The sequence below is a fragment of the Homarus americanus genome, unplaced genomic scaffold (genome assembly GCF_018991925.1).
Source record: "Homarus americanus isolate GMGI-L3 unplaced genomic scaffold, GMGI_Hamer_2.0 scaffold5635, whole genome shotgun sequence".
NCBI classification, from domain to species: Eukaryota; Metazoa; Arthropoda; class Malacostraca; order Decapoda; family Nephropidae; genus Homarus; species Homarus americanus.
The window spans coordinates 177,590-192,909 of NW_024735011.1; positions in this window are offsets into that span (position 1 = coordinate 177,590).

The following is a 15,320-nucleotide window of genomic DNA, read 5'->3' on the forward strand; positions in this document are numbered from 1 at the left end:
GGAAGAGAGATAAATTTAATGATTAAATACATATTAAGATAAGTTGACTGACGAAAGAGATAGATAGAAATATTTAATAAAATATTCACTTAAATATAACTTAATTAATACACAAATAAGAAAAAAATAGACAAATTCCCTCAGAAAATAAAAAAAACATACGGCTGGCAGCAATGTTACTAGCCAATAACCTGCTGCCACATGTGTAGAGAGTATCGTACTAACCAGTGATCAAAGATAATCCCTATTTTAAGTCATCGTCGCTACTATATCTTAATCCTACGTCTGGCAACACATACCTGCTGCTAGGTACCGTGTAGAAAGTATCGTACAATTGAATACAGGTCAAGGATGACTTATTGTGCGTATTATCAAACATCTGACTGTAATGCTGCCAGTCATATGTGGGAGAAAGTGTCGTACGTGATCTTTAAGTAACATATAAGCGGTTGACAGCCATCTCAAGTATTCAGAGAGGCTGTCAGAGATGGCTATTGATATGGAAAGTAGTTTATTCAGAGGGCAACACGCGTCCTGTTGTCTCGTGATGCTGGCAGATGACGGTTAAGGCCGTTGAATTTGAATTTGAATTTGAATTTACTGATGTATAGAGACGGGTGACGTGATGGTTGGGTGTGTGTGTGTGTGTGTGTGTGTGTATGTGTTTGTGTGTGTGTGTGTCAAGGTTGAGTTGCTTTCTTTTGTTTAATTAATAGTCGTTTTACTCTCTCTCTCTCTCTCTCTCTCTCTCTCTATCTCTCCCATGTCTCTCTATCTCTCACCAGGTCAGGATGAGACTACAGCAATATTAGGACTTAACCAATTGGATTACACCGGCCTCAGTAACATAGATGGCTCTTAAACCCTTCTAGCCCGGTAATACAACCTTCTGATGGCCCTTAGTTGTATGTTGTTTTTGTTTTGTCTTTGTTGTCTTTATTTTCTTACTTTCTTTAATTTCGTTGTTTTTTACTTGTTTGGATTATCTATTTTTATGTTGAGAGAGAGAGAGAGACACTGAAAGTGGAAACAGACTTAGCAGATATAGACGAGAACAGACAATGATAGAAAGAAAGAAAGAAAGAAAAACAAAGAAAGAAAACCTAGGAAAGAAAAAGAAAGAAAGAAAGAAAGAAAGAAAAACAAAGAAAGAAAACCTAGGAAAGAAAAAGAAAGAAAGAAAGAAAGAAAGAACTAACACACGAAACATGATAACAAAAATAATGAAAAAAAAATTACCAATGGGATTTTTTCATCGAATTACCATCTGTTTGATCATTATTTCTCTCTAAGTCAAGATATATTGATCACTTACAACACAGCACGGAGCCAACCTGTCTGTGTCTGTCTGTCTGTCTGTTTATCTGTCTGTCTGTGTCTGTGTTTATCTGTCTGTCTGTGTCTGTCTGTCTGTCTGTCTGTGTATCTGTCTGTCTGTGTCTGTGTCTGTCTGTCTGTCTGTCTGTGTGTCTGTATGTCTGTCTGTCTATCAGTATCTCTCTTTACGTCTGTCTGTGTCTGTGTTTGTCTCTCTGTCTGTGTCTGTCTGTCTATTGAATGTCTCCTCTCTTTCTTTTCATCTATCTATCTATCTGTCGATCTGTCTAGGTATCTATCATACAATCTCTCTCTCTCTCTCTCTCTCTCTCTCTCTCTCTCTCTCTCTCTCTCTCTCACCAATTATCGGCTTTAATTTAATATTGGAAAGCGAGAAAGAGAGGAGCGATACTGTTCGTCCCCAAACAGATAGCGAGGAGAAAAGCTTTTAAAAGAGCTTATCGATCCATTGATGGCTTACGGACTTTCACCCTTACTGAGGCAGGTGAAATGTTAGGGCCAGGAAAGTGCTATAATTGTTTTGTTTTTTTTTTTTTTAGTTAATTATCAATTTTATGTTCTTTATTGCTGTTGTTTTTGTTATTATTATTATTATCATTATTATTTTTAATATTATTCTTAGTAATAGTAATAACAATATCAATAATAACAACAACAATAATAATAATAATAATATCAACAACAACAAAAACAATAACAACAACAACAATAACAACAACAACAATGGGTAAACAGGTACAGTAATTACCTCAATATATTAATAATCGTCGTTAGTTAAGTCATTTATCTAAGCCTTCCAATATTCTCAGAGGGCGCAATATATTGAGTTAGTGCTACCCCTCCCTTTACCCCTCCCTTACCCCCTACCTACCCCTCCCTTACCTCCTCCATACCCCCTCCCGGTCTCTCTACCTTCTCTCAACCCCCTCCCCTTCTATCCCTTCCCCTCTCTCTACTTCTTCCCCCTTTCCCCTACCTCTTCTACTCCCACCCCTACCCCAACTCTACCCCCTCCCTTCCCCACATCACCCCCATACCCTCCCTTCCATCCATACCCCTCCTCTGTTTCTCCCTACCCCTCTCTGCCTTCCCTCCTCCCTCCCCACCACCCCTACCCCTCCCCCCTTCCCACCACCCCTACCCCTCCCCTTCCCTTCCCTTCCCCCTCAACATAACAATAAGTCAACGCGGGGTTCATACGCTCACCTTACTACAGATAATTAAACTGTATATTACCGGGTCAAAAACACTAATGAGCCTCGTTAGAAGTATGATTTGTTTGTTATGAAGGTAGTTGGGTAGTTTAGGGGTGGGGAGGGAGGGAGGGAGGGGTGGAGAGAAGGAGGGGGGGGGGGAAGAAGGTGGTGATGAATTGACCTTACCTACCTGTGATGTGTGATGGGGTCAAATTAGGCAGGTGATGGGTGATTAGGCAGGGTGATTTGGTGGTTTGGAGAGGGGGGGTAGTGGTGGAGGGTATGTATGTATGTATGTATGTATGTATGTATGTGTATGTATGTATGTATGTATGTAAAATCCTGATTGAATTTCTTGATTTTGTTGCATTCATCTTACTGGTATTTTGTCTATCTGTCTCTTTCTTCCTTCCCTCCATTCCTAACCTTTCTTCTCCATCATTCCCCCTACCTCCCTTCTTTCTCTATTCTTCCCTTCCATCATCTATCTATCTATCTCTCCCTCCCTTCCTTCTCCCTTTACTCCCTCCCCCTCCCTACCCTCCTCTCCCTTTCCCCACATTTCAATAACAATAGGATGAAGGGAGAGATATTCGCAGAAGGTTCTCCCTCAAACTGTCACCCTAGTGTGATGAATGAGTGTGTTTGTACTAGTGGTGGTGGTGGTGGTGGTGGTAGTGGTGGTGGGGGGGTGGTGGTGGTGATAGGTGGTGGGTGGTGGTGGTGGTGGTGGTGGTGGGGGTGGTGGTGGTGGTGATAGTGGTGGTGGTGGATAGTGGTGGTGGTGATAGTGGTGGTGGTGGTGGGTTACGTTAGGTTACGTTAGATTAGGTTGTTGTTATTTTCCTTTATTGCAGCTATAGATTATTTCTTATTTGTTTCTATATTTGCTTCTTTATTGATTCTGTACCTCTCTCTCTGTCTCTGTCTCTCTCTCTCTCTCTCTTTTTGTCACTTAGTCAAATCATTTTTCTTCTCACACACACACACACACACACACACACACACACACACACACACACACACACACACACAGATAGCGAAGACCCACATTAACACTCGACCATTGTAAAGGAGGAGAGAGGAGGAAAGTGTGTAGCGATCTCTCCTCTCCCCACACAATTAACACGTCCAATCAATGCTTTGGGCGTGGGGGAAGGGGGCGTGGTGTGGTGCGGAGGGACGTGGTAGGCCTTGTTGGTGGGCGTGGGGTGCAGGAGCCGGGGGCTGGGGGCGTGGTGGGGTGAGGTGGGGGCGCGTGGTGGGGGGTGAGAGGTGGGGGGCGTGGTGGGGGTGGGAGAGGTGGGGAGGCTGAGGCGTGGTGGGGGTGCCGGGGGTCGCGGTAGGGTGCAGGGGGTCGCGGAGGGGTGCAGGGACGTGGTGTGGGGGCTGCTGGGTCGTGGTGGGGTGCGGGAAGAGGCGTGGGGGTGGAGGGGCGTGTGAGGGGACGTAGTGTGGGGTCAACCGCTTAGTAAGCCGTCCCCCACCTAGCGGGAAGTGCTATATAAAGCGGATTTTCTGCTTGCATTTACTCCGGCAGAATATAGATAGATAGAACCCCTAACCTGACCTAACCTGACCTGACCTAACTTAAAATGACCTAACCTAACATGATCTGACCTGACCTAACTTAACATGACCTAACCTGACCTGACCCAACATGACCTGACCTAACCTTGCATGATCTGACCTGACCTAACTTAACATGACCTAACCTGACCTGACCTAACATGACCTGACCTAACCTTACATGACCTGACCTAACCTAACCTTAACCCAACCCTAACCTAACCTAACCAAACCATCTAAAAGGCCTCATATTGGGTGTCAGTCGTGTAGTAAGAATAAGTATCGCTTTAAAACGGTTTATAAATTTATGAAGGGAAAATATTGAGGAGGCGAGAAGAGAGAGAGAGAGAGAGAGAGAGAGAGAGAGAGAGAGAGACTTAATGGCTGTGATAACGTGTCTTGCCTCTCTCTCTCTCTCTCTCTCTCTCTCTCTCTCTCTCTCTCAGCTATATATAAAAACTGCTGCTTGATCTGTGACGCTGATCTAATAAGGCAATGAGTCGTGTCTGCTGTGCTCTGCTCTGCTCTGCTGATATTTATGTTAATGAAGATCTAAAAAAGAAAATAATATTAATCGTGTTTTCGCTGGTTTAGGATTAATCGCTTCATTAGCTGTCCAACTTAGCGGGTTTTGCTAACAATGAGCAGGAAGTACAATTGATTCTGTGATTGTCGTTCAGGAGACTCTGTGGTTATCGTGTCTAGTGTTGTATATAGATTAAATAACCATTAATCCAATTCCCCAATGCTGGTTAAACTAATGCCTGTTTTAACCTCTCGTGAACCTAGCGGGAGTTGCTATAATGAGCAGTCGGATTGTTTTTTTTTTGTTTTTGTTTTTTTACGGTTTTTGAGCTGGTTTTGCTTTGATTGGTGTGTGTGTGTGTGTGTGTGTGTGTGAATAAATAATTAATTAGCAATCATTTATTAAGTCTGTGATTCTATAGTGAGGGAATTTTGCTCTCTCTCTCTCTCATCCCCCTCCTACCTCTGCCCTCTCTCTCTCTCTCATCCCCCTCCTACCTCTGCCCTCTCTCTCTCCCTCTCCCTCTACTCTCTCCCTCTCTCACAGCCACTCCCAAGCGATGACCTATTACAGAGAGCTAAAAGGTAGGTAATTACGTCCCGAATGACCAATCCAATTACCTTTACATTACCTGGTCTACAAAGATAACTAATCACCAGGCTATTTAGGCCGGCCTTAGTATACTGTGTGTGTGTGTGTGTGTGTGTGTGTGTGTGTGTGTGTATGCATTTGTGTGTGTGTGTGTGTGTGTTCTCAAAATATATACTTCACTTCCCTCACTATCACCCCCATTTCACTTCTCCTCCCATTTCCTGCCTCCATTCCCTTGTCTCCCTCCTCTCACTTCTCCCATTCCTCCTCTACCTGTATCAGACCAACAGAGAAGGGTGAGGGGTGAGGGGGGGGAGAATGGTGGTGATGGAGAAGAAGACAATGCCATTCAAGCTTAGGCACTTAAGGGCCAGAATACCCAAGAGTGCCATAGGGAGTGAAGGCCTTTGGATGGCACTGGCACCCAAGATTCTCTCCTCGGCACCAAACTTGATAATTAAACTGTCTTCTTCAGTAAATTTCTTTCCCTCTTTTTATAGGAGGGGGTGAGGGGGGTGAGGGGGTTGTGAGGAGGGAGGGAGAGGGGTAAGGGGGAGGAGGATGAGGGAGGTAGAGGAGGGGGTGAGAGGTAGTGAGGGGGGTGAGGGGGTGAGGGGGGTGAGGGGGTTGTGAGGAGGGAGGGAGAGGGGTAAGGGGGAGGAGGATGAGGGAGGTAGAGGAGGGGGTGAGAGGTAGTGAGGGGGGTGAGGGGGAGGTAGGACTAAAGTCATTTGTCTATGTCTTATGCCTGGTACTGCTGGGGGGGTCTCTCTCTCTCTCTCTCTCTCTCTCTCTCTCTCTCTCTCTCTCTCTCCACCCATAATTTTCTTCACAGTACTTCTCTCTCTACGTGTTTATACGAGGATAGATAGATAGATAGATAGACAGACAGATAGATACATACACACATAGTGTTACGCCGTCTCTTAACTTACTTTAATAACCAGGTTCTAGGCTTAACCAAACAAATAAAAGTGAAGTAAATTAAAAGTGAATAAAAATAAATAAAATAAACCTTTAAGAATTTCATTAATTAAATATTAACACAATAAAGAGCCTCGTAGGCTGTCACAACAAACTGATTCACCATCGAAACTTTTAAGACACAAATGATACTAAACATCGAAACATCAAAAGAATAAAAATAAAGCATTGGATTACGTTAACACTGCATAAACATATAAAAACTAACACTGAAATTAACTAACGTGAAACAACACTGAATTACTTAAATGTAACTAAGCAAATACTGATGGACACATAAGAGACATGAATAGGTACTCACATAGATATACCACATTGGTGGTGACAGGAACAACACAAATAAATGAAGTATAACTAACAGGTGTCACTCAAAAGAACGTGAACTGAATGAGAAGAGGACTGAACTGAACACAGTCAATTGGTGGACCACTATATATAGGGCCAATTCCCGCCCAAAACCCGCCGGTGGGTCGTTTAACGATGCAGATGGTCGTTAGAGAGAAAGAATGCTTGTTACAATACTAATTGAAGAAATAAGATGGGCTTGAACAAATAATAACAGTTAAAACCTTAACAGCACAGGGTAAGGTGACTAGATTATATAATAGTAAATATAACACATCATTACAGGAATAATATGGAACAACATGGAAGCAGGTTATAAAAAATAATAGAAAAATACTACACGGTCGTAACAATAGACAGAAACAGATTGATAAATAGACAGACAGACAGATAAACAGACAGATAGATAGACAGATATTCATTACAATTACCATACAAGTTATTGCAGCATGTATAGTACTGTATGTTGAGAGTGAAGGTATAGTAGAGTTACGTGAGTTATAATGAGTTACCTGCAAAACACAGTAATCAACTCACAGGTGTTTAACAAGCTACAGGTGTACAGAACAATGGTGCTGTCATGACTGTTAACTTTACTTTAGAAAATATATGAGTTTATCGTAGTTAAATGTTGAACGGCGATATTTCACGTGGGCAGAATGTTAACCTGACCTGATCTGACCTAACCTAAATGACCTGACGTAACCTAACCTAACTGACCTGACCTGACCTAACCAAAATGACCCTACCTAACCTAACCTAGACAGTACAGGTATACAAACACTATACACAGACAGCACAGGTAAACAAAATGACTGTTTCCTTACTAGTAATTAGGTGAACTGGACAAGTACCAAACTTACCTGTAATGAGATAATTGTACACGTTAGTTATTTGTGCACACCTATTGGCAGGTAAGGTAGTAATTGATTGTTTGGGTGAATAATGATCTAGTCACATTCTAGTGTGTGTGTGAGTTGTTGATATGAGTGGATATACATAAACACAGACACAATCTCACGTACACACACACACGCATACATACATACACACGTACACACACATACATACATACGAATTCACACACACACACATACATACATACGAATTCACACACACACACACACACATAACTCAGCTACATCACTCTGACCTCTTAACGCCGACGGTCATGCAATAAGCAAGTATGTGACAGGTACTTTTATCGACGCTTGCAAGTTGCATTTTCAACACCTTAGAGGGTAAATGTATCGAGTGGTTAGGTTTGGTTGGGTTAGGTTAGGGTAGGTTAGGTTAGGTTAGGTTAGGTTAGGTTAGGTTTGGTTGGGTTAGGTTAGGGTAGGTTAGGGTAGGTTAGGTACAACTCTATCATGTGAGTGTGGACGGCTCGGGGCAGGATAGTGAGGGTCGTCATCGATTACCGGTATATTGAGAGTACCAGAGTCTCAGGGCTCCCAGAGTCTTCACCATCTCTGCCTCTGAGACTCCAGTGTGCACCTTACCTAACCTAACCTACCCTAACCTAACCTGACCTGACCTGACCTGACCTAACCAGACCTAACCTGACCTAATCTATTCCAAATAAAACTTACATTAACCTCATCTAATCTAACCTAACCTAACCTAACCTTATCATAACCTAACACTAACTTAACATCAACACTAACCTAACCTAACCAAACCATTACCACCAAACACTAACTCAACCAAACCATAACATAACACAACGTAATCATAACCAAACCAAACACGAACCTTACCAAAACAAAACAAAATCTAACCAAACCTAACCAAATACTAACGAACAATCAACCAGTGAGCATAAATTGGTTGCTGAGGACGACCAGACCAGACCAGACCAGACCAGACCAGACCGGGACTTATTTAATTGAACATTTACAGCGACAACCAGATTAACAGGTCTGGTGGTCCGGTTTTTTCCAGGTTGGATGGGAGTTGGGTCGTGGTTGAGTCGTGGTTGAGTCGTGGTTGGGTCGTGGTTGGGTCGTGGTTGAGTCGTGGTTGAGTCGTGGTTGGGTCGTGGTTGGGTCGTGGCTGGGCTCGTGGCTGGGTCGTGGTTGAGTCGTGGTTGGGCTCGGCTGGGCCGGCTTGCTGTGGGTTACGCTACTTCTCTCTATTATGACATGGGGTTACAGGGTCCTTATGAGTCTATATCAAGGTAAGGAAATGCTCGGAAACACACACACACACACACACACACACACACACACACACCATCATTAAGACACATTTCTCCCTAGTGTACACCTGAGGATTGAGTAATTAATAAGGAGCACCTGAATATTCGCCCCGACTATATTACCTTGATGATTAATTACCCTAACCTAACCCTAACCAAACTCAAACCTAACCCTAACCAAAACTAACCTAACCCTAACCAAAACTAACCTAACCCTAACCAAAACTAACCTAACCCTAACCAAAACTAACCTAACCCTAACCAAAACTAACCTAACCCTAACCAAAACTAACATAACCCTAACCAAAACTAACCTACCCCCCATAGGTAGCATTAGGGGTGGTTAATCTTCAGGTAATCCATTAATTTCTATCTTAATTATCAACCTAAATCCAAGGATGAATTAATAACTACCCTCACCCCTCGTTCCTCCCCTCTCTAACCACTCATTAACTCCCCTAATTACTTGATGAATATTTTACCCTGAATTATATGACCTCTGACCCGTGTTTAAGCTGACCGTCGGGAACCACCAGCTCAGAATGACTTTATTTCTGACCCGTAGTAACCTAACCTGACCTAACCTGATGCTAACCTAACCTGACCTAACCTGATGCTAACCTAACCTAACCCGTGTGTGTGTGTGTGTGTGTGCGTGCGTGTGTGTGTTCTCATTATTGTGCCTATGATTGTTATTCTTGTTATCATAGTCTTGTTATTCCATCTTTATCATCAGGTTTTTCGTATTATAGTATTATTATTATTATTGCCTTTGTGATCTTTATTCATATATCATTTTCTTGTATTCTTCCTCTATCGTGTTTTATTTTCTCTTATCTTCCTTCCATCTTATTCTTCCATTTCTCTCTATCTACGTCATTCATCATCGTTTGTGTTTTATATCCCAGGCGACACGAGTAACGGACCGACCCCCCACCCCTCCCTCTCCCCTCACCCCTCCCCACCCCTCTCCCTCCCCCATCTCTCACCGCCAATACACTTTAACCCGAGCAGACCACACTCTACTAATCCTCTTCTCTCACCCCTCCCTCCCTCTCTCCTCCCCACTCAGTCATGAACCCAAGACAGAAATAATCACATTTCCTGTTTGGTGTTTTTTGTGTATGTGTGTTTTGTGTTTTTTGTTTTTTACTCTACGATTGTAAGTTTGAGGTTAACTATAAGCCAGTGTGTTTGGGGGGTGAGGGGGTGGGGGTGGGGGTCGTCTAAGTGAGGGGGAAAAGTGACTATGCAGATAAAGTGAGGTGAGTTTTTTTTGTATACCTCATCTCTCATCTTTCCTTCCCTTCCTTCATCTTTTTTCTTTTTCTCTCTTCCTTCCTTCTTTTGTCTCTTGCACCCTATTCCACCTCTCCCTTCTCTTCTCTTTCTTCCCCCTATCCTCCTCCTTCTCTCTTTTACTCTACCCTTCTCCCTCCTTCTTCTTCCTCTACTTTCTGTTCCTCCTTTGCTTCTCTCCTTACCTCTCTCTCTCTCTCTCTCCCCACCTTTACCACCTCTCTTCTTTCCTCTCCCTTCTACACTCTCCTCCCTCTTCCTCTCTCCCGTTTACTCTCTATTGAGGAACAACGCAATAAACAAACAAGGCGAATTTTGCTGCTATGTTGAAACCACGAAACACACGCAAAGAAAAACAGCAAACAAACAACAAACACACCTACCTACACAACACCCCCCTTCTCCACCACACCCTCTCCCCCACACACACACCTCTTAAGTATTGTATCTAAAGGTGATTTTCCAGTATTTGCCGTTTGGGGTGAATTTTATATCGTATTTTTTAAGTTGGGGAGGGGGAGAGGAGGGGGAGGGGTAACTGAGGGGGGTCAGACTCTAACTGTTAATACTGTTACTGAGGAGGGAGGAGGGGGTAGAGGAGGAGGGGGTAGAGGAGGAAGGGGAAAGGGAGGGGAAGGTCTATTTCCGGTAAGGTGGAGGTGGACAGGTTGGGGAGGGGAACGGGGGGAGGGGGACGGGGAGGGTAGGACTATTCTTAGCAGGAGGAAGGAGGGTTTTAAGGATAGGGGAATGGTGAGGGGGATTTCGACAAGGGGAGGGTTATTTTTTTGGGAGGGAGAAGGGGGGGGATTTCAGGTAATGGAAGGAGGAGAGGAGGGGTTCGAAAGAAGGGGAAGGAGGGATGAAGGATATGGATGAGGGGTGGGGAGGTGGGGTCGGGGGAGGGTGAGGGGGGTGAGGGGGGGAGGGTGAGGGAGAGTTGTGTACTTTCCTTTTTATTTCATACGTGTTTGTTTATGTTTGTTTTTCTGTGTTTTATTTTACATTTCGTTTCGTTCATAACCACGTGTGTGTGTGGTGTGTGTGTGTTCCGTCTCCTTCTCCCTCTCCCTCTCCTCACCCCCTTCACCCTCCCTCCACCTCCTCCCCTTCCACCACACCTCTCCCCTCACTTTCCCCTTCCTTCCCCATTTTTCCCTCCCCTAGCAGGATTTATGAGGTAATCCCCTTAATTATAGGGGGAGGGAGGTAATCACTAGGGAGAGGGATTACACAAGCTTGTTAGCGTTTAAGGAGCCAGTGTGGCTTATTTATGGAGGCTGTTGGTGTCTTAAAAAAAAAAGAGAGAGAGAGAGAGAGAGAGAGAGAGAGAGTGTATCTACATTCAGCAACATTATATCACACCCTCTCTCTCTCTCTTCTCTCTCTCGCCTCTCTCTACGTTACCTCCTTAATAGTCAACAACTCACCTGCCTTCCCTAACAGGTGTAAGAAGTCAATTATAAACCTCCACTCTCAGGTGAATAGAAGAAGAAGAAGAAGAAGAAGAAGAAGAAGAAGAAGAAGAAGAAGAAGAAGATATATTCCTTGTACTTAACTTTTCTTCTTTAACTCTTGAAGATAACTTGGCAAGCGACAGACAGGCAGACAGACAGACAGACAGACAGACAGACAGACAGACAGGCAGACAGACAGACAGAGACAGGCAGACAGACACACAAAGACACAGATAAACAGACCAATACAGATACATAGATAAACAGATTGACAGATAAAGACACAGATAGACAGAGAAGAAGACAGATAGACAGAAAACTAGTTAGACAGATAATGACATAACTGATAAAAATGAAAAACGGACGAAAAAAAATAATAACGCGAAAAAAAAATTGAACGAAAAAAACGAAAAAATTGAACGAAACGAAATAAAATATGAACGAAACACTGTAAGATGAACACCGGCCTTCCATTAAGTATCGTTCAGTAGTATATGATGAACACAACTGGTTTATAGCGGGACCAGGGTGTTGTTAAGCTAGTTCTTGACCCAGACACACACACACACACACACACACACACACACACACACACACACACACACACACACCAAGACTACAGAGATAAACAAGATATATTAACTGTTTTTAAAAGACATTAGTTTATGTTTCTTATCAACCGTTACAACAATACTGAAGGAATTAGGGTCTGATAGATAGATTAGGTGTGTGGGGGTCGGAGGGGTCGTGTGGGGTCGGGGTCGTGTGGGGTCGTGGGGTCGGGGTCGTGGGGGTCGTGTGGGGGTCGTGGGGAGTAGGGGTCGGGAAGTGTGTGGGAGGCATTTGGTGCGGGAAAGTGTGGTGGGCGTGGGGTCATGAGGGGTGTGTGGGCGTCGGGGCGTGTGTGGGGGTCGTGAAGGCGTATAGAGGCTTTCTTTTGTTCCTCTCTCTCTCTCTCGCTCTCTCTCTCTCTCTCTCTCTCTCTCTCTCTCTTTCTCTCTCTCCAACCCTCTCTTTCTCTTTCTGTCTCTCTCACCCTACCCTCCTCTCTCTATCTCCCTAACCCCCTCTCACCCCCACGCCCCAATAAGCCAGACATGACACGCCCCTAATATTGAGACCATCCCCTCATCTGTAACAACAGGTTCAGGTGACCCACTGGGAGGTCAAAGGTCAACCTCATTTGCATACCAGAACAAGTTAATATATTCATGATATTATCCCTCGAAAACACCACAGTGGCAGCCGGGATATGTCGAGTGAGCTATCTTCCTCTTCGGTAGGTCATGTGAGAGAGAGAGTAGGGAGGTGTGAGAGAGAGAGAGAGAGAGAGACTGAATCTGCTAGTAATTAACGAACATAATTTATATAAAACGGTTACTATATAAACAAATAAATTCCTTAAATAAACCATCACATTAATCATTAATTATCCCGCAATAAATAACATGTAAAAAATTTATTAGCAGTTATTTATTTTTGTTAAATTGTTAACTAATGTTACGGCGTGAGGCAGTGTTGCCAACGCGGGACATGTCAACATGCACATCCCCGCAGGGTTACAAACTCCTCCTGCCAATTTGGTCGGATTCTGTTATGGCCGGACCTTGTGGCTCTGTCTGTCTGTTTGTCTGTTTATTAGTGTGTCTGTCTGTCTGTACGTGTGTGTGTGAATCAATGAGTCAGTTAGTTAGTCAGTTCAGAAGTCAGTGAGTCAGGAACGGGGTGAGTCAGTCAGGTGGGACGACATTACCAAAACAAACTGTCAGCTTTAGTACTGCTGTTATGATCTCCCCACCACTCACCCCACCTACCTCCCCTCACCCCATCTACACCCCCGTTCCTCTTTCCCTTTGTCCTTACCTTCCTCCTCTCCACTCCCCTTTCATCTTCTCCTCTCCCCACCTTCCCCACTGGTTCCTTCTCCCCAATATAACACTGAAATATTTTCTGGATTTTAATATTGGAGAAAGATTTGTGGATGTGACACAAGAGAGAGAGAGAGAGAGAGAGAGAGAGAGAGAGAGAGAGAGAGAGAGAGAGAGAGACCAATATCACCAGAATAATCACCACCACCCTTATCACCACCACTATCACCACCACCATCACCACCACACTATCACCACCCACCATCACCACCACCCTCATCACCACCGCCACACCACCACCACCACACCACCCCTCACATCACCACCACCACCACCACCACCATCACCACCACTATCACCATCACCACCACTATCACCACCACCATCATCACCACCACCACCATCACCACCATCATCACCATAAGTCAAAGTGGAGCGGCTTCACCATTACCCCGTTGGCTCTGCTCTGTGTGTGTGTGTGTGTGTGTGTGTGTGTGTGTGTGTGTGTGTGCGTGTGTGCGTGTGTGTGTGTGTGTGTGTGTGTCACTTTACTGGGTGTTTAATATTTTCTTTCGCCTTCATAAATAATGTGTAAGTCCCAAGAAAGCTTGAGAGGGTGGGGGGGAGAGGGAGGAGAGGGGGAGGGGGGAAGGGGGAGAGGAGAACGGAGAAGTGGCAGAGGAGTAAGGGGTCAGAGGAAGTGTGAGGAGAGGGAAGGGTCGACTGGAGGAAGGAGAGGGAGGTGGGGGGTGGGAATGAGAGGGGGAGAGGAGGAGGGGGTAAGGAATGAGAGGGGAGAAGAGAGTGATATCAAAGGTAAAGGGGAAGGAGAGAAGAGGAAATGGTGAGAAAAGGAGGGGAAGAGGGAAGTGAGGAGGGAAGGGGAAGTGAGGAAAGGTGGGTGGGAGGAGGGGGGATGAGCCACCTGGTCATAATTAACGATGAAAATATGATAATTCATGAATGGTGTTTTTTGTTTGTTTTTATTTAGATGAACTTAAAAAAAAAACATTCGTGTGTTTTATTTCATTTTATATCTGAGTAAAATATTTCTTTACTGTGTCTTATTTCTCCTTAGGTTGGGTTAGGTTGGGTTAGGTTGGCTAGGGTTAGGTTGAGGGGTTAGGTTGGTTGTGGGTTAGGTTAGGTTAGGTTAGGTTGGGTTGGTTGGGAGGTTGGGTTGTTAGGTTAGGTTAGGGGTTAGGTTAGGTTTGGGTTAGGTTGGGTTGGGTTGGGTTAGAAGCTGTTAGGTTAGGTTGGGTTAGGTTAGGTTAGGATAGCGCTAAGGTTAGGTAAAGGTTTTAGTAAAGTTAGGAGCAAAAATTAGATCAAGGTTAAATTGTGTTAAAATATAATAAAAGACAAATTAAATCAAGTCAGCTTAAGGGTAAACTAAGTCAGATTAACCCTGTCGCCAGATTAAGTATACCTGTGTGGTCTAGATTAATCATGATCCTACCTTCAATTATCGACGTCTACCTCTATTATACCCCCTCACCCTCTCTCAGTCCCCCCCCCTCTCTCACCCCCTCCCTCACCCCCCCCTTCACTCCCTACGACAAAGACACCTCCCTAACCCCCTCCTTCCCCTCACCTCTGTCCTCCCACCCCCTCTCACCCTCCCCCATCACCCCTCACGACAAAGATACCACCTAACCCCCTCCCTCACAGCCCCTCTCAGTCCCCCACTCACACCCCCTCAGGACTTCTTGAATATTTTAGTTAGGTATTGAGTCGGGGTTTTTTCAATGGTTCTCTGTTGTAAAGATAGAGAGAGAGAGAGAGAGATTTAGTACGTTACCTACTTATCCCATCTCTCTCTCTCTCTCTCTCTCTCTCTCTCTCTCTCTCTCTCTCTCTCTCCTCTCCTCTCTCTCTCTCTTTCTCTCTCTCTCTCTCTCTCTTTCTCTCTCTTCGTCAGTTCTCACCCTCCTCATTCATTCATTT